The sequence below is a fragment of the Astatotilapia calliptera genome, chromosome 6 (genome assembly GCF_964374335.1).
Source record: "Astatotilapia calliptera chromosome 6, fAstCal68.1, whole genome shotgun sequence".
In the NCBI taxonomy this organism is placed as follows: Eukaryota; Metazoa; Chordata; class Actinopteri; order Cichliformes; family Cichlidae; genus Astatotilapia; species Astatotilapia calliptera.
This window is the reverse complement of record NC_137427.1, coordinates 44,035,085-44,055,663: the sequence shown is the minus strand read 5'-3', so window position 1 is coordinate 44,055,663 and position 20,579 is coordinate 44,035,085. Positions and strand designations below refer to the sequence as shown.

General features: G+C 42.6%; 1 non-coding gene across 1 annotated transcript; it reads right to left on the bottom strand.

The window, feature by feature from the left end:
* Positions 1–56: 56 nt before the first annotated feature.
* Positions 57–163, bottom strand: LOC113024873 (U6 spliceosomal RNA). Its single transcript, XR_003272735.2, has one exon. It is a non-coding gene; the product is annotated as a U6 spliceosomal RNA (small nuclear RNA).
* Positions 164–20,579: the final 20,416 nt, after the last annotated feature.

Genomic DNA, 20,579 nt, shown 5'->3' with positions numbered 1-20,579 from the left:
ACCTCCGCTGCATTTCCTGCAGGACTGAGAGGAGGAGGAGCGCCACCTTTGTCCCCAAAGCCACTCTGCTTTTTAACGAATTTGCGTGTCATCCTTGCGCAGGGGCCATGCTAATCTTCTCTGTATCGTATCCAATTTAGCGTACGCGCTTGCAGAAGCAAGCACGTACGCTAAATTGACACAGATGTCGTGTGGTTTTAGTTACAGACAGCACACTCACAGGAGCAGTGAGTGGAATATTTTGGGTAATGATCAGTGTGAAGTGAATGGACCCCACGCAGCCTCAGGTGAGGTTGTTAAGTCAGCTTTACACAAGGTTAGAAATGCTCAAAGAGAGCTTACAACAACTGCAAATCCCAAGATCACCAAGATGAAGATCACTGTACAAAAGTACAACCTACTGGAACCAAGGTTCAAGAAGAAAAACAAAATCTAATTTCTTTTCAGTGATGAAATTGTTGTGATAAAAACACTCTTACATTTAAAAGCTCAAGCCTTGCTTGGTATATGAGCAGTTATATTGATGTGTTGGCATGGCAAACACCACATAAATAATCCCAATAGATTCAGCTTCTGCACCAACGCCATGGAAAACTGTGGAATAAAGAGGGAAATTAATAAACAGTACAGGTTCCACATGAACATCATAGACAAAGCCTGAGAAACCAAAGTAACTGGTGCTAGAACTTAAGTAGTGGTCTAACTAGCCAGCACATGTGGACTAAGGAGAGTTTCTTGGTGGATAACAAAGTACAAGATGTTAGAGGAGATGCCAGTTTGGAAGCTTTGGATGCTGTGTTCCCACAAGATGCTTAAATTTCAATGCAGTAGACACGATGGACGGGGTAGGCTGATGACAGCGAGACGCTCAGAGATAGCAGCCTGATAAACGTACACCGCACAGCCACAGGAGGGAGTGGGACAGAAACATAGATGTCACAGATATCTTTATTGAGGAGAACAGATGTTTGAGGGGTTTGTAAGCATCTGAGACTGCTCTTTGTGGATAACATTTGTGATGATGACTGTGTTAAAGGCTTTCCCCTCTATGCCACGAACAATGGAACCTAAGAGCTCAGGAGGAACAACCTGGAGGAGAGGCTGCTGGTGACATTCTATAGAGCCACCATAGAGAGCATCCTAACGTACGGCATAACAACATGGTATGCAGGGTGCTCAGCTGCGGACAGGAAAGTACTGCAGAGGGTCATCAACACAGCCCAGAAGATCACTGGCTGCTCTCTGGCCAGCCTGGAGGTCACTGCAAACCTCAGCAGAGCTGGCAATATCATCAAGGACCACTCTCACCCCAGCAACCAACTGTTTGAACTATTACCGCCAGGCCGACGGTACAGGTCACATAAAACCAGGACAAACAGATTCAGGGATAGCTTCTTTCCCAGAGCTATCACCGTAGTAAATAAGCACAAAACAATTGAACCTGCTTAGCTATACCATACTTGCCACTGTCACTATATTATGCTGCTATGAATGTTGCTATTCTGTATATATCGTACTTATTATTGTTTGAGTACTTCGGTTGTTTTATTGTACTTTTTATATTTTATATTTATATTTATTATTGCATTTTGCACCAAGGGAGTGGCACTCCAATTTCGTTGTACCTTGTACAATGACAATAAAGGCTATTGATTGAAACAGGTAAATTTGGTTGGACATCCCCAATAATGGAGTCAGCTGTTGCCAGAGCTGTGGTCTGATATGCAGTGTTAGCCGCTGGACACAGAGCTGGTCATGCTGGAAGCAGACCACCTTCCAATCAGCAGATAAGGGTTGGGACCACATGCTCCCAGTTCAGCTGAATCAAACCAGGACTGGTGTTGTGTCTACTTGGGTTACAGAGCAGGGGGACCAAGTTAACCACAGGCTCTGTATGTAACCAGGTCCTGCTCCAGGTTCCCCAGCAAATCAAGGTATGACAATGGGAAGAAACAGATCTGTCTTGGGTTTCCCTCCAAGGCTACGTCACTGCTCCTCATCACAGGTGGCCTATGCTGTCCACAGCACCGTCTCTGTAGTTGGAGTAAACTGGGGAAGCATGGAACTGTCAGGATTACAGGAAGCTTCTGCTGCCATTTAGTTCAATAGTGTCACATCCTTATTGATCTGAACCCTTATGGATTCAAGCATTGCTGTTTTTGGTTCTGCTGGAGGTACCCGTATCAGTCTGGAGGAGACTGTTTGAAATATCTTAAAGCAGGGTTTGTTTAAGCAGAGCAGCCGCTAGCAAAACACAAACTGTCTGTGCTATCGAGTGGGCGGCCACCCCTTAAAACCCACAGAACAGAGAAATGGTAAAACAAAGTCTGACCAAAGCTGACAATAAAATAGTGCCAGGTAGGGTATTAAGGGAATTTAAAAACTAAAAGAAAATGCAAAAGTTGAAATAAAGGGTGGCTGTAGCTCAGGAGGTAGAGCAGGTCATCTACTGACTGGAAAGTTAGTGGTTTGATCCCAGTCTGCATGCCAAATATCTTTGGGCAAGATACCCAAGGCTAGGAAGCACTGAAAAGCATCGAAGGCAGTGATTGTGTGAATGTGGCGTGTTGTGCGCTTAGAGAGAAGAAAAGTACTATAAAAGAATCAGTCCACTGACCAATAAACTAAATAATGGCAAATAAGGCAATGACCAAAAGACTGAGGCCAAGGGAGACAACAGAGAACATGTCAGGGCTTCTGTTGCATAACTTAGTATGTCAGAGGGCCCGGTGGCGCCAGTGTCCGGCAGCCTCGCCTCTGTCAGTGCGCCCCAGGGTGGCTGTGGCTACAATGTAGCTGCCATCACCAGTGTGTGGGTGAATGGGTGAATGGGTGGATGACTGGATGTGTAAAGCGCTTTGGGGTCCTTAGGGACTAGTAAAGCTCTATACTAATACAGGCCATTTACCATTTAACGTCTATGGAGCTCATGAGCGGTTCGGCTGAAGCCTACGCCCATCCTTGATCTTAAGACCATTCAACTTGGAGGTATTTAATGTGTACCATGTAATATTCAGAGTGTACAGATGCTATTTCAAGTATCAGAGGTCAAACCAGCACTGCATGAAAGAACTAAAAATATTAGATGGAATTTGAAAATATCAATCGTCTCAGAGCTTATAGTGTCTAAGTGTTTTTAGTCAAAGTTTCTATGAAAGACATAATATTGTATTGTATTGTATTGTATCTTTATTTGTTTCAGACATATAAAACAAAAAACAATATATACACACTACATATATTTTCATTTACAGATACGAATATATATGTAGATATACACACACACACGTATGTGTTCAGATAAACAAAAAATATATAATGAAATAAAACAAAATCGTCTGACATAATGTAACAATGTTTGGTCTGAAAAGGAGTAGGAAGAAGTATGAACATACTTATTAATTCCTACCCCTGCTCAACATCTTATTGATCCCACATAATTCACCTAATTCCCATCATCACATACTCCACACGATACACGAGGAGAACCTATATAAACTTGGCTACCGTGATTGATAATATAGCAGCAAACTCCATAAGAAGATGTTGGAGTTACAGCGTTTCCATCCAGAGAACAGCGTCACACTCGATGTGTGTGGCTAGAGTTCAGTGATGAGCAGTAATCAGTCGCAGATCATCTCGTTCTGCACCGTGAGCTAGTCTAACATCAGCTCCAGCAGCTCTCTCATTAGCTCTGCTGAGAAATGATTTACAGTCACACTTGTTGGACCAAAGTAACAAGTCACTTACTTGGTTGAAGAAATGTGTTGTTTGCATACAGATTTCCAGTAATAACACAACATTAGCTGGGACAACAGCTATAGTTCTGACGGAGCATCGATGGAAACAGAGAGATTAAGAATGAATCGCCATGAACCAATCTGCGTTTTTGGTTCAGAGAATGAAACGGCTGTTATCTTGACTGTTGACCTCTGACCTGGTCTGTAAGCTGGACGCTGTTCAGTTCCTTTCCACAGAGCAAAAACATTATGGCAGCTGCGTCTTGATTCTGAACCCCTACTGAGGGAAAACAGGTCTCCACCAAGCAGCATGGAGCTGGTCCAAGTGCTTGGATCCATTTGGCTGGAGAGCTAAAACGAGGCTTTGCTGCTTTAACAGTGAATGTGAGGATCGAGGTTTGAGCTCAGTGTATGTTTCTTAAAACAAACAAATGATCAGAGACACTGAAATCCTGCTTTGTTTGCATCCATGTTTGCATCTTCTTGATGGTTTTTCACAGAAAGACAAATTACTCAAACATAAAAATAATTATTCTGCAGAAAAACGTTCCACAGCAGTGTTATATGGATGAACATTATTCAGGGTACAACTCATTTCACTCTATCTAGTCTACAGCACTATATCACCAAATGCACTCATTCATCTGCCTTCAAATGTATGCGTACCTCAGAGACATCCTATTCTTAATCCATGTAGTGTAACAGCTTCAACTCTTCTGGGAAGGGTTTCCACGAGCTGTGTGTTTATGGGAATTTCTGTCCATTCCTCCAGAAGCACATTTGTGTCCTCGTGCACAGTCATGTTGGAACAGGAAGGATGCATCCCCAAACTGTTCCCACATGTTGGGAGCTTGAACTTGTCCCAAATATCTTGGTATGCTGAAGCATTAACAGTTTTTTCTATTGGAACTAAGGGACTGAGCCCAGCCCCTGAAAACAACCGCACACCGTCCCCCCTCCACACTTCCACATTGCAATCTCACGAGTACCGTTCTCCTGGCAACCAACAAACCCAGACTCATTAATTGAACTGCCAGACAGAGAAGTGTGATTCATCCCTCCAGAGAGCATGCCTGCACTGGTTCAGTGCTGGCTGGACTCTGGAGCAGTGATCTAAGTCTGAAGGCCACATGAAGTTTGCAGGTGTAGAGTGATTGCCTCTGCAGAAAGTAGATGACCTCTGTGCACTATGGACCCCAGCATCTGCTATCTCAGGCACGGTTAATGGCATTCCTGGTTTTCCCAGTCAAATTCAAACACAGTGGACATACTGACCCTGCAGCTGTTCACCTTCACCAACCGTATTCATTAGCATCTGCACTGAATGTGTGTTTTCACACAGACATCTGCCTTTCAAATTATTATTATTACTTAATTAGTTTAATTAGTTCTAATTTCACATTCCCTTCTTTCTCGTACTTGCCCATTAAGGATGCAGATTTTTGTTCCTTCATCATGAAGTTTGCAGCTCTTCCATCACTTCAGAGAAGCAGACAGTAACTAAGCATGCTCACTCTCCTCTCGTCTCTTACAGACCAAGTGACCCTGAGCACACCACATCCGGATTTGAAAAAATAAACCCGCAATCTCTCACATGCACACACAGGGGTGTCCTGAGGGTTCATCAGGCATCCAGCCAGTCTTTGAAGTCTGGAGTCACACTGCATCTGAACAAACACAAAGCTCCCATCAGCTCCATCATTATCTGTAACTTTTCTACAAATGTAGAACTGCTGTTGCACGGCCCAGGTCCTTACAGTGCGCTGAGGTGAAACAGGGTCTCGTTATGTTTTACTTTCAGGAATTTACACGTTCAGTTTTTCAACATTTTTGTGAATTACCACATATTTGATTGGATGCAATGTGATGCTAGTTATTTTTATTAGTGATATAAGTCATGTTGGATGCGTGCTCCATGGGGTCAAAGCTCCAAAACTTCATGTGGACATATGCAAAATTGCTTGCTGGCAGACAAAAACCTGGGCTTCCTCCCACTCCACAGTGCCTTGTTTGCAGTGTTAACAATGCTTTCCCTTCAAACTAATGTCTACTGTTTGTGGCTCTGTGCTATCTTATTCTGCTCGCTATAATTCATTGATCAACAGCAGATCACTTCATCCCAGTCTGATTTGGTAAAGATTTCATGCCGGATGCCTTTCCTGATGCAGCTCCTCCCATCTCTCCGGGCTTGGGACCAGCATGAGGACTACGCTCATTTGTGGCCACCTGTGGCTGGGTCTGTGGAAAGTCTTTGGCATCTTCTCTACGCAGGTGACTGCCCACTCCTGAGTGATGTGGCTGAGGTGTGTTATGGAGCAAAGTGAGTGTATAGTGTGTGCTTGATATAGAATATAAGGCCAACCTGCAGGACCAGTACAGCATTTGTTCTCAGCCAGTAACAGAGACGTAAAACTGAGTATGCTACACTTTCATACAAAATGAAACACACGAGCTATGAATCAAACATATTGTTAGAGTGGTCACTGCTGGTTCTGAAACCCACCTCCATAACCACTCATGCTATTTCTCACTGAATAAGTCATGTCTGCTGTCACTGTTACCTGTTCCTGCACCTTGGCTGTTTGGCTTATTAAGGACATAATGGTTCATCAAAGGGATTTTGGTGAGAAAGGAAGTGCTGCTGCCTGTTTTTAGTCTGCAGATTAAACAGCTTTATTCTCCAGCTGGCTCGATTCTCTGAGGTTTTACGAATTAAATGCATTAAACATCTTTAGAGTAAACAGAAGGAAATGAAAAAAAACCCCACAACAAATCATGCTGCATTTGTCTTGTGGAGCATCAAACAGGTTTGTATTTGGGTAGAGAGGCTGATGAGACGCAAAGCTGTGCTCCAGGAAGCAGACCTTTCAGCTGTGTTTGCATCAGACTTTCATCAGGTGTTTTGAAGTATTTCACAAATGACAAACAGCCTGACACACGTGAAAGCCAACAGCCCACAGGGACATTCATCACATGCTCAGAGGACCAATCAGCGCTCTGCTCTAAATAATAATAATGATAATAAAAATAAATGGTAAATGGCCTGTATTTGTACAGCGCTTTACTTAGTCCCTAAGGACCCCAAAGCACTTTACACTACATCCAGTCATCCACACATTCACACACTGGTGATGGCAAAACTGCTTTGTAGCCACAGCTGCCCTGGGGCGCACTGACAGAGGCGACACTTAACCAATCAGAAAGTGGCATCTCCAGACTTTCATCTCACGTCTGTCATGTGTTCAGATGCTCAGTTTTAAGCATTGCTACAAATATCACTAAACATTGTTTCGGTCTGAAACTTTGTTTTCTATCCTACCAGCTGCTGTTGCAGTGAACAGACTTTATATCCAAGTTAAGAGTACACTATTAACGTCCATGTGTGATGATAACTAAACACTCAGCACTGCTCAGCTCAGCAAATAATGTCTGAAAGAAAATCATAAACACATTAAAAAATGTGTATGTGATGCATTGCTGCATAATCATGAAAACCCTTTGACAATAAGTTAAATGCTAATCTTTCTTTGTTGTTTGGGCAGTTAGCAGTATTACAGCATGTAATGCAGACGTACCCATCTGGTGCAGGGCAGACTGTGCCGTCTGCTGTCACTGAGTCAATAAAGTTGAATGTAGGCCGATGATGCTTCTTACTGTCACTGTGCAGACTACACTGCCAAGTTTAAAACAGACTAAAAAGCCAAGAAAGAAATTATGAAATATTTATGTGTATTATTTTGGCATGTAAGGCAATCACCATGTCACTGCTACAGAAACCACACAGGCACACTGTAGGTGACTCACTGCAAGCAAAAATAATCAGAAATCATTAAATTATTGTCATTAAATAGGACTGCAAGAGCTGCACAATTATGGCTAAAATATTCATCACTATTATTATTTGTCAGTGCTTAGATCAGGATTATTTGTCATGATTATTTTTATTTTATCCTGAAGTTTGTGGTGTGTTTTCATTCAGCTGAATAAGTGCGTATGATTTCCTCTAACGTCACATGAATTCAAAGCATGCAACACGATAACTTCAAGTTCAGATTTCATTTTTTGGCTTTTTGTGACTGAGACTGGAAATATTTATGTTCAAAATAATATTTAGGGAATCACACTTTAACTGGGCTTTTCCCAGTATGTCATCATTTCAGATTTCTTTTTCTTTTCTGTTTTTGGACAAAAGTTTCATTTTTGGGGGTAACACGTCTTTCGATCTAGATGGAGGGCTGAAAAACAAAGAGGTATCAGTACTTCACACTGCATTCATTGCAAACTAGTGAAACCCTTGCTTCTCTCTGTCCTTGTATTTCACATGTTGATTTCATCCCACTGCTCACTTTCATTCTCAGTCCAACAGGAAGTTGGATGCAGCTGATTCATTTACACTAAGAGTGTCTGTAATCCATCAGCTCCCATCTGTTGACAGCAGATGATTTCTCCTTTGACATACCAAGCTCATCTTTAATAACCCAGCACTGTGGTCTTTGCTTTGGTGTCAGGTTCCACTTTGTTATTTGGCTACACTCAGAAAAATAAAGGTGCCAGCTGGAACCAAAAGTGGTTCTTTAGACTGATGCCATAGAAGAACCTTTTTTGGTGCCACAAAGAACCTTTCAAACAAAGGTTCTTTGAAGAACCTTTAAAGGTTTTTCAAAGAACCTTTTTTTTTTAAATATACCAAAAGACAAAAAGGCATTTTAACCCTCAGCACAACATCACTACTTAGACATGTCACATATTAGTCATTTAAACAGTAATAATTAAATATATTTGCTATACTATAAATAAATATATATAAATACTATATCTATAGATAACACAACAATTAATACATGTATTGTTTAATTAATAAAACATGAGAAAGTGATAAAAACCTTAGAAATAGCAATAGCTTTATAACAGACTTTTAAATCAACACATTGTCATCAGCAGATGTTTGCATGTTCAGTAAAAATACTGAACTTAAGCCTTACGGTGTGTCCTTTGTTAGTCCAGTTTAGGACAATGTCTCTGACGTATGTATCATATCAAATATATGTCATATCAAAACAAGCCCACACCTGCAGTTGTTTCAGTTTTTCACAGGTGTTTCCTGTCAGCTGGTCAACCTCACTCAGATGGACATCCATATCAGCCAACCAAACGACAAGCTCCTCCCTTTGTGCTTCAAATCCCTCCCACTCTGAGACAAGGAGCTGAGAGAGAGAAAACAAGGGTCAATTTTAAAGAAGATGGAAAAGTGAAACCCTCCTCAGAAGGTCTGACTCGCATAACTGCAGTCAACCTGTGATGGACTCCAGTTTGGCGTTCACGTCACCCCAGCGGCGGCCACACTCCCTCGCCACTGCCAGCAGCCGAGTCTGCAGGGTGCCCTGGAAGAGCCGAGCTAATATTTGACTCCTCCTGGTCAGGCTCTCCAGCTGGATGAGCCGAGGTCTCCCCTCTTGCCGCTGCCTCTGAACACAGAAACACAAATTGCATCTGAAGCAGGAGGTGCAGATGTTTTTTGCTATTCTTTTCTAAATCCAGGCTTGATCACGTGGAGGTATTTGGAAAACCTTTTTGGCCAGCGGACGACTGTTGTCTTGCAGAAAGTCAAATCAAACATATGCGATACACAATCAATTCACAAGAACACATTATAAAAAATAAGTCCAGTTCTTGCCTGATTTCGAGTGAATTCTGCATCAAAACAGGGTGACAAAATTAATAATAATAATAATAATAATAATAATAATAACTTTATTTATAAAGCGCTTTCAAACAAAGTGCTGTACAACTATTTGAAACTAAAGAGATAAAAAAAATAAAAGCGATACATAGTAATACAGGTAAAAGACACAATACAAGTTAAAATACCGTAAAAATTTAAAAACTAAAAGTCATAGAATTAAGACATGTAAGATAGGGTGAACAAATGTGTCTTCAGCTTAGTTTTAAAAACCTCCACAGAGCAGCCTGCCGAATATCATGTGGGAGGTTGTTCCACAGAAACGGGGCACGAAAAGAAAAAGCTCTCCAATTGTCTTTTTTTTCTGGCTCTAGGAACCTTTAGAAGGCCAGAGTCCTGAGATCGGAGAGCACGAGATGGAACATAAAGATGTAAAAGGTCGGAGAGGTATGAAGGTGCCAATCCGTTTAAAGCCTTGTAGGTGAGCAGCAGGATCTTAAAATATGCTCGAACCTGACAAGGTAGCCAATGCAGAGAGTTCAGAACAGGGCTAATGTGCTCAAATTTCCCAGTTCTTGTTAAAATGCGAGCAGCTGCATTTGCACCATCTGTAGACCTCTGAAAATTTTCTTTGGTAGCACAGAAAGAAGAGCATTACAATAATCAATGCTTGAGGACACAAATGCATGGACAAGAACCTCTGCAGTGTCGTTTGACAAAACTTGTCTGATTCTGGCTGATGTTCCTCAAATGATAAAAGGCAGTCTTTGTTATCTCTTTTACATGAGACTCGAAAGAGAGCACCATGTCGAATCACACGCCAAAGTTTTTTACCTTGTCCCTACAATTTATGACACTGTCATCAATTCTCAAGATGAAATTTTGGGACAAGTGCTGAAATTTGTGTGGCCCAATGACCATCAACTATGTTTTATCAGTATTTAGGAGCAAGAAATGATCAGATAGCCAGCCCTTAATTGCAGATAGACAAGATTCTAGTTTAGAGACGTCAGCACAATTTCCAATGGTTAAAGGAACATAAAGCTGCAGGTCATCAGCGTAACAATGAAAGATTAGTTTTCCCTTCGTCGGGAGCAGCGCTGGGCTGTTTAAATCATGGACAAACAGCATCCCACATTCTTGATTTTTAGTTCACAAACACTTGTTGTAATGACTAATGTTAAGGTTCAAATATAAAATTCAAATTCAAATTTTATTTGTCACGTACACAGTCATACACAGTACGATATGCAGTGAAATGCTTAGACAACTGCTCGTGACCTAAAGAAAAAAAAAGGAAAAGGCTATGAATAAGATAGGAAATAAATATGAAAAATTAAAAAGTGTAAATTTAACTAGGAAGGAATAAAATATAAATTAAAGCTGCAAGCAGCGTTATGAGGGCCCTCGCACCCCCGGCGCGTCGAGCCACGCCCAACACCGGAACCAGCACGTCCGATCTGATGTCACATTGATGGAATTCATGCATTCAACCACCAGCTAACATTTCATCTCGTTCAATCATGATTAGTTAGTCGTCCCACTAGGTGGCGCTCTAACCATTACTGACAAATGGCATAACAAACATTTCCGAGGTCGAGTCTCATCACGCCTATGACCTTTGGGAGAGATTGAACATTGTGTTTTAGAGTGACAGCAGATTGCTGCTTTTTGGCGAGTGATTGAAACTCTACGTGCCACCATGACCACCCCGTTTCCCTGAATGTAAAAAGCTTCGCAATTTAACATAACAAAGGTCTTTAGAGTCCACGCACTGGTGATTGCATCAATCTGATGAAATCCCTTGGAGGAGTTCGTCAAAGTACGGTGCCTGAAAAGAGGAGAAAATGTCGCCAAAATTGCACATTAATTTTAAAATGGCTGACTTCCTGTTGGATTTGGGATATTGCTCCAAGAGACTTTTTTGTACATCTTCCATAAGCTTACCGGGTTTTCAGAGTCATACATAAAACACAGACCAGGGGCTGATGTTTTGAAATTTTGTAGGGGGCGCTGTGGATCCATTTTGCACTATTTAAAGAAAATGATCGCATAACACGATGGCACTCATCACATTGGAGGGGTGGGCCAAATTTCAAGACTTTTTAAACTTTCCAAGCCCCTCAAAAGCCACTTCATCTTTCATGGTGAACTGCACTGCCACTAGGGTGCGCCGTTCAGTTTAAAGTCAAAATTTTCTCACTGAAGCATCATGAGGGCCAGACGGTGATATTCACCGCTTTTGAGGTGGCCACGATCAACCTATGAAAATCAGTACAACAAAGTGTAAGACATGACATTTCCTGTTGCCACTAGGTGGCGCTCTGCGTATTCCTGACAATGGGCACATCAATCTGTTCAGGCCGGGTCTGACATCATGCCTGTAAAGTCTGGTACTGATCAGACTGGATTTCATTGAGTTATACTAATTTGTTTCTTCATGGCAAGACATGAAAGTTTGCCATGCTGCTGGGGTCACACCCTTTTGCGAAAACTCACAGTTTTCACTGTAACCCAAGACCAACTCCTTAAGGCTTTCCTGGAGAAATTTGAGGCTGCAGATGTCACCCATCACAATACTGTACCCCAAAGTGTAAAACATGACATTTCCTGTTCCCACTAGGTGGCGCTGTCCTTGATGTCAAATATGGCAGTTGAAATATGTTCAGGGGTGGAGCCTTATCATATGTGTGCTCTTTGGTCCAGATCGGACAATGTATGACAGAATGAGCGGCAATAAGATTTTCATGGCGAGTAATCGAAATTCGCCGTGGCGCCACGGCCTCACTGTATCACGAAAACTCAAAAGCTCCGCAATTCAACATGGCCACGGTGTGTAGTTGACACTGACCAAAGATGAAGCTTATACGACCAAATCCCAAGGAGGAGTTCGAAAAAGTTCGAGGCGTGGAAATGGCAAAATTAGAGCCAAAATGTCACCTTCACGTCCAAATGGCGGACTTCCTGTTGGGTTTGCGTCAATGGGCCCACAGACTTTTTTGTTCGTCTTGGCATGATACACATGTGTGCCAGATTTCATACATGTAGCTCAAACGATGTGGTCGTAGGGCTGCATTTAACAAGGCATAGGTGGCGCTGTAGAGCCATTTCCCAGTGCTCATATGTAAAACCATTAAAATACAAAATTTTTCACCAGACCTGGCATGTGTGCAAAATTTCATGAGTTTTTGAGCATGTTTAGGCCCTCAAAAAGGCCCTTGTTTTGCCTGAATAATAATAATAATTAAAGCTGCAAGCAGCGTTATGAGGGCCCTCGCACCCCCGGCACGTCGAGCCACTGCCAACACCTCAAACCGGCACGTCCGATGTGATGTCACATTGATGGATTTCATGCTTTTAATCACCAGCTAACATTTCATCTTATTCAACCAGGATTATAGTCATGCCACTAGGTGGCGCTCTAACCATTATTGACAAATAGCATAACAAACATTTCCAAGCTCGAGTCTCATCACACCTGCGACCTTTGGGAGAGATTGGACATTGTGTTTTTTAGTGACAGCAGATTACTGCTTTTTGCGAGTGATTGAAACTCTACGTGCCGCCATGACCACCCCGTTTCCCTGAACGGAAAAAGCTTCGCAATTTAACATCACAAAGGTCTTTAGATTCTACACACTGAAGAATGCTTCAATATGATGAAATCCCTTGGAGGAGTTCGTCAAAGTATGAAGCCTGAAAAGAGGAGAAAATGTCATCAAAATTACACATTAATTTTAAAATGGCTGACTTCCTGTTGGATTTGGGATATTGCTCCAAGAGACTTTTTTGTACATCTTGATATCTTACACAAGCTTACCAAGTGTCAGACTCATAGATGAAACACAGAGCAGGGGCTGATGTTTTGAAATATTGTAGGGGGCGCTGTGGAGCCATTTTGCGCTATTCAATGAAAATGATCACATAACAACAAAGCCTTCATCACATTGGAGGTGTGTGCCAAATTTCAAGCCTCTATAAACTTTCCAAGCCCCTCAAAAGCCACTTCATCTTTCATGGTGGACCGCGTTGCCACCAGGGTGCGCCGTTCAGTTTAAAGTCACAATTTTTGCACTGAAGCATCACGAGGGACTGATGGTGATATTCTCCGCTTTTGAGGTGGCCACGATGAACCTGTGAAAATCAGTACAACAAAATTAAAGCCATGACATTTCCTGTTGCCACTAGGTGGCGCTGTCCGTATTCCCGACAATGGGCACATCAATCTGTTCAGGGCGGGTCTGACATCATGCCTGTAAAGTCTGGTACTGATCAGACTGGATTTCATTGAGTTATACTAATTTGTTTCTTCATGGCGTGACATCAAAGTTCGCCATGCCGCTGGTGTCACACCCTTTTGCGAAAAGTCACAGTTTTCACTGTAACCCAAGACCAACTCCTTAAGGCTTTCCTGGAGAAATTTGAGGCTGCAGATGTCACCCATCACAATACTGTACCCCAAAGTGTAAAACATGACATTTCCTGTTCCCACTAGGTGGCGCTGTCCTTGATGTCAAATATGGCAGTTAAAATATGTTCAGGGGTGGAGCCTTATCATATGTGTTCTCTTTGGTCCAGATCGGAACATGTATGACAGAATGAGAGGCAATAAGATTTTCATGGCGAGTCATCGAAATTCGCCATGGCGCCACGGCCTCATAGTATTGTGAAAACTCAAAAGCTCCGCAATTTAACATGGCACAAGGGTGTAGTTGACACTGTCCAAATTTGAAGTTTATAGGACCAAATCCCAAGGAGGAGTTCGTTAAAGTACAAGGCATGGAAACGGTAAAATCAGACCCAAAATGTCACATTCAATCCAAAATGGCGGACTTCCTGTTGGGTTTAGGACATTGCCATAATAGACTTTTTTGTTCGACTCTGAACGTTATATAGGTGTACCGACTTTCAAATGTGTAGGTCATACCCATACCGGGGGCTCGCGTTTTTCATTTTTCTAGGTGGCGCTACTGAGCTAATTTTCCCTGGCCATGTCTGAGAACATTAAAATACGTAAATTTTCACCAGACCTGACGCGTGTGCAAAATTTCATGAGTTTTCGAGCATGTTTAGGCCCTCAAACGGCCAATTCATTTGCCGAAATAATAATAATAATAATAATAATTAAAGCTGCAAGCAGCGTTATGAGGGCCCTCGCACCCCATCGCGTCGAGCTACGCCCAACACCTACAACCAGCACCTCCGATCTGATGTCACATTGATGAAATTCATGCATTCAACCACCAGCTAACATTTCATCTCATTCAATCATGATTATAGTCGTCCCACTAGGTGGCGCTCTAACCATTACTGACAAATGGCATAACAAACATTTCCGAGCTCGAGTCTCATCACGCCTGCGACCTTTGGGACGTTTTGGACATTTTGATTTTGAGTGACAGCAGATTACTGCTTTTTGGCGAGTGACTGAAACTCCACATGCCGCCATGACCACCCCGTTTCCCTGAACGTAAAAACCTTCGCAATTTAACATCACAAAGGTCTTTAGATTCCACACACTGGAGATTGGTTCAATATGATGAAATCCCTTGGAGGAGTTCGTCAAAGAACGGTGCCTGGAAAGACGGGAAAATGTCACAAAAATTGCACATTAATTTTAAAATGGCTGACTTCCTGTTGGATTTGGGATATTGCACCAAGAGACTTTTTTGTACATCTTGATATCTCCTATAAGCTTACCAGGTTTCAGACTCATACATAGAACACAGAGCAGGGGCTGTGGTTTTGAAATTTTGTAGGGGGCGCTGTGGAGCAATTTCGCGCTATTCAATGAAAATGATCACATGACAACAAAGCCTTCGTCCATTTGGAGGGGTGTGCTAAATTTAAAGCCTCTATAAACTTTCCAAGCCCCTCAAAAGCCACTTCATCTTTCATGGTGAACCGCGTTGCCACCAGGGTGCGCCGTTCAGTTTAAAGTCACAATTTTTGCACTGAAGCATCACGAGGGACTGATGGTGATATTCACCGCTTTTGAGGTGGCCACAATGAACCTGTGAAAATCAGTACAACAAAATTAAAGCCATGACATTTCCTGTTGCTACTAGGTGGCGCTGTCCGTATTTCCGACAATGGGCACATCAATCTGTTCAGGGCGGGTCTGACATCATGCCTGTAAAGTCTGGTACTGATCAGACTGGATTTCATTGAGTTATACTAATTTGTTTCTTCATGGCGTGACATCAAAGTTCGCCATGCTGCTGGGGTCACACCCTTTCGCGAAAAGTCACAGTTTTCACTGTAACCCAAGACCAACTCCTTAAGGCTTTCCTGGAGAAATTTGAGGCTGCAGATGTCACCCATCACTATACTGTACCCCAAAGTGTAAAACATGACATTTCCTGTTCCCACTAGGTGGCGCTGTCCTTGATGTCAAATATGGCAGTTGAAATATGTTCAGGGGTGGAGCCTTATCATATGTGTGCTCTTTGGTCCAGATCGGAACATGTATGACAGAATGAGAGGCAATAAGATTTTCATGGCGAGTCATCGAAATTCGCCATGGCGCCACGGCCTCATAGTATTGTGAAAACTCAAAAGCTCCGCAATTTAACATGGCACAAGGGTGTAGTTGACACTGTCCAAATTTGAAGCTTATAGGACCAAATCCCAAGGAGGAGTTCGTTAAAGTACAAGGCATGGAAACGGTAAAATCAGACCCAAAATGTCACCTTCAATCCAAAATGGCGGACTTCCTGTTGGGTTTAGGACATTGCCATAATAGACTTTTTTGTTCGACTCTGAACGTTATATAGATGTACCAACTTTCAAACATGTAGGTCATACCCATACCGGGGGCTCGCGTTTTTCATTTTTCTAGGTGGCGCTACTGAGCTAATTTTCCCTGGCCATGTCTGAGAACATTAAAATACGTAAATTTTCACCAGACCTGACGCGTGTGCAAAATTTCATGAGTTTTCGAGCATGTTTAGGTCCTCAAAAGGCCGATTCATTTGCCGAAATAATAATAATAATAATAATAATAATAATAAACAGAGCAATTACAATAGGGCCTTCGCACTGTCAGTGCTCGGGCCCTAATAATAATAATAATAAACAGAGCAATTACAATAGGGCCTTCGCACTGTCAGTGCTCGGGCCCTAATAAACAGAGCAATTACAATAGGGCCTTCGCACTGTCAGTGCTCGGGCCCTAATTAAAGCTGCAAGCAGCGTTATGAGGGCCCTCGCACCCCCGGCGCGTCGAGCCACGCCCAACACCTAAAACCAGCACGTCCGATCTGATGTCACATTGATGGAATTCATGCATTTAACCACCAGCTAACATTTCAACTCATTCATTCATGATTAGTTAGTCGTTCCACTAGGTGGCGCTCTAACCATTATGTACAAATGGCATAACAAACACTTCCAAGCTCGAGTCTCATCACACCTGAGACGTTTGGGAGAGATTGGACATTGTGTTTTTGAGTGACAGCAGATTACTGCTTTTTGGCGAGTGATTGAAACTCCACGTGCCGCCATAACCACCCCGTTTCCCTGGACGTAAAAAGCTTCGCAATTTAACATCACAAAGGTCTTTAGATTCCACAAACTGCAGATCGGTCCAATCTGATGAAATCCCTTGGAGGAGTTCGTCAAAGAACGATGCCTGAAAAGAGGGGAAAATGTTGCCAAAATCGCACATTAATTTTAAAATGGCTGACTTCCTGTTGGATTTGGGATATTGCTCCAAGAGACTTTTTTGTACATCTTGATATCTCCTATAAGCTTACCAGGTTTCAGACTCATACATAAAACACAGAGCAGGGGCTGTGATTTTGAAATTTTGTAGGGGGCGCTGTGGAGCCATTTTGGGATATTCAATGAAAATGATCACATAACAACAAAGCCTTAACCACATTGGAGGTGTGCGCCAAATTTCAAGACTTTTTAAACTTTCCAAGCCCCTCAAAAGCCACTTCATTTTTCATGGTGAACAGCGTTGCCACCAGGGTGCGCCGTTCAGTATAAAGTCACAATTTTTGCACTAAAGCATCACGAGGGACTGATGGTGATATTCAGCGCTTTTGAGGTGTCCACAATGAACCTGTGAAAATCAGTACAACAAAGTGTAAAACATGACATTTCCTGTTCCCACTAGGTGGCGCTCTTCATATTCCTGACAATGGGCACATCAATCTGTTCAGGGCGGGTCTGACATCATGCCTGTAAAGTCTGGTACTGATCAGACTGGATTTCATTGAGTTATACTAAGTTGTTTCTTCATGGAGTGACATCAAAGTTCGCCATGCTGCTGGGGTCACACCCTTTTGCGAAAAGTCACAGTTTTCACTGTACCCCAAGACCAACTCCTTAAGGCTTTCCTGGAGAAATTTGAGGCTGCAGATGTCACCCATCACTATACTGTACCCCAAAGTGTAAAACATGACATTTCCTGTTCCCACTAGGTGGCGCTGTCCTTGATGTCAAATATGGCAGTTGAAATATGTTCAGGGGTGGAGCCTTATCATATGTGTGCTCTTTGGTCCAGATCGGAACATGTATGACAGAATGAGAGGCAATAAGATTTTCATGGCGAGTCATCGAAATTCGCCATGGCGCCACGGCCTCATAGTATTGTGAAAACTCAAAAGCTCCGCAATTTAACATGGCACAAGGGTGTAGTTGGCACTGACCAAATATGAAGGTTATGAAATCAAACCCCAAGGAGGAGTTCGCAAAAGTTCGAGGCATGGAAATGGCAAAATTAGAGCCAAAATGTCACCTTCTCTTCCAAATGGCGGACTTCCTGTTGGGTTTGCGTCAATGGGCCCACAGACTTTTTTGTTCGTCTTGGCATGATACACATGTGTGCCAAATTTCATACATGTAGCTCAAACGATGTGGTCGTAGGCCTGCATTTAACAAGGCATAGGTGGCGCTCTAGAGCCATTTCCCAGTGCTCATATGTAAAACCATTAAAATACAAAATTTTTCACCAGACCTGGCATGTGTGCAAAATTTCATGAGTTTTTGAGCATGTTTAGGCCCTCAAAAAGGCCCTTGTTTCGCCTGAATAATAATAATAATAATAATTAAAGCTGCAAGCAGCGTTATGAGGGCCCTCGCACCCCCGGCACGTCGAGCCACGCCCAACACCTAAAACCAGCACCTCCGATCTGATGTCACATTGATGGAATTCATGCATTTAACCACCAGCTAACATTTCAACTCATTCATTCATGATTAGTTAGTCGTTCCACTAGGTGGCGCTCTAACCATTATGTACAAATGGCATAACAAACATTTCCGAGCTCGAGTCTCATCACGCCTGCGACTTTTGGGAGAGATTGGATATTGTGTTTTTGAGTGACAGCAGATTACTGCTTTTTGGCGAGTGATTCAAACTCTAAGTGCCGCCATAACCACCCCTTTTCCCTGAACGTAAAAAGCTTCGCAATTTAACATCACAAAGGTCTTTAGATTCCACAAACTTCAGATCGGTCCAATCTGATGAAATCCCTTGGAGAAGTTCGTCAAAGTACGGTGCCTGAAAAGAGGGGAAAATGTCGCCAAAATTACACATTAATTTTAAAATGGCTGACTTCCTGTTGGATTTGGGATATTGCTCCAAGAGACTTTTTTGTACATCTTAATATCTTCCATAAGCTTACCAGGTTTCAGACTCATAGATAAAACACAGAGCAAGGGCTGATGTTTTGAAATATTGTAGGGGGCGCTGTGGAGCCATTTCGCGCTATTCAATGAAAATGATCACATGACAACAAAGCCTTCATCACATTGGAGGTGTGTGCCAAATTTCAAGCCTCTATAGACTTTCCAAGCCCCTCAAAAGCCACTTCATCTTTCATGGTGGACCGCGTTGCCACCAGGGTGCGCCGTTCAGTTTAAAGTCACAATTTTTGCACTGAAGCATCACGAGGGACTGATGGTGATATTCACCGCTTTTGAGGTGGCCACGATGAACCTGTGAAAATCAGTACAACAAAGTTAAAGCCATGACATTTCCTGTTGCCACTAGGTGGCGCTGTCCGTATTTCCGACAATGGGCACATCAATCTGTTCAGGGCGGGTCTGACATCATGCCTGTAAAGTCTGGTACTGATCAGACTGGATTTCATTGAGTTATACTAATTTGTTTCTTCATGGCGTGACATCAAAGTTCGCCATGCTGCTGGGGTCACACCCTTTCGCGAAAACTCACAGTTTTCACTGTAACCCAAGACCAACTCCTTAAGGCTTTCCTGGAGAAATTTGAGGCTGCAGATGTCACCCATCACTATACTGTACCCCAAAGTGTAAAACATGACATTTCCTGTTCCCACTAGGTGGCGCTGTCCTTGATGTCAAATATGGCAGTTGAAATATGTTCAGGGGTGGAGCCTTATCATATGTGTGCTCTTTGGTCCAGATCGGAACATGTATGACAGAATGAGAGGCAATAAGATTTTCATGGCGAGTCATCGAAATTCGCCATGGCGCCACGGCCTCATAGTATTGTGAAAACTCAAAAGCTCCGCAATTTAACATGGCACAAGGGTGTAGTTGACACTGTCCAAATTTGAAGTTTATAGGACCAAATCCCAAGGAGGAGTTCGTTAAAGTTCAAGGCATGGAAACGGTAAAATCAGACCCAAAATGTCACCTTCAATCCAAAATGGCGGACTTCCTGTTGGGTTTAGGACATTGCCATAATAGACTTTTTTGTTCGACTCTGAACGTTATATAGGTGTACCGACTTTCAAACGTGTAGGTCATACCCATACCGGGGGCTCGCGTTTTTCATTTTTCTAGGTGGCGCTACTGAGCTAATTTTCCCTGGCCATGTCTGAGAACATTAAAATACGTAAATTTTCACCAGACCTGACGCGTGTGCAAAATTTCATGAGTTTTCGAGCATGTTTAGGCCCTCAAAAGGCCAATTCATTTGCCGAAATAATAATAATAATAATAATTAAAGCTGCAAGCAGCGTTATGAGGGCCCTCGCACCCCCGGCGCGTCGAGCCACGCCCAACACCTAAAACCAGCACGTCCGATCGATGTCACATTGATGGAATTCATGCATTTAACCACCAGCTAACATTTCAACTCATTCATTCATGATTAGCTAGTCGTTCCACTAGGTGGCACTCTAACCATTATGTACAAATGGCATAACAAACATTTCCGAACT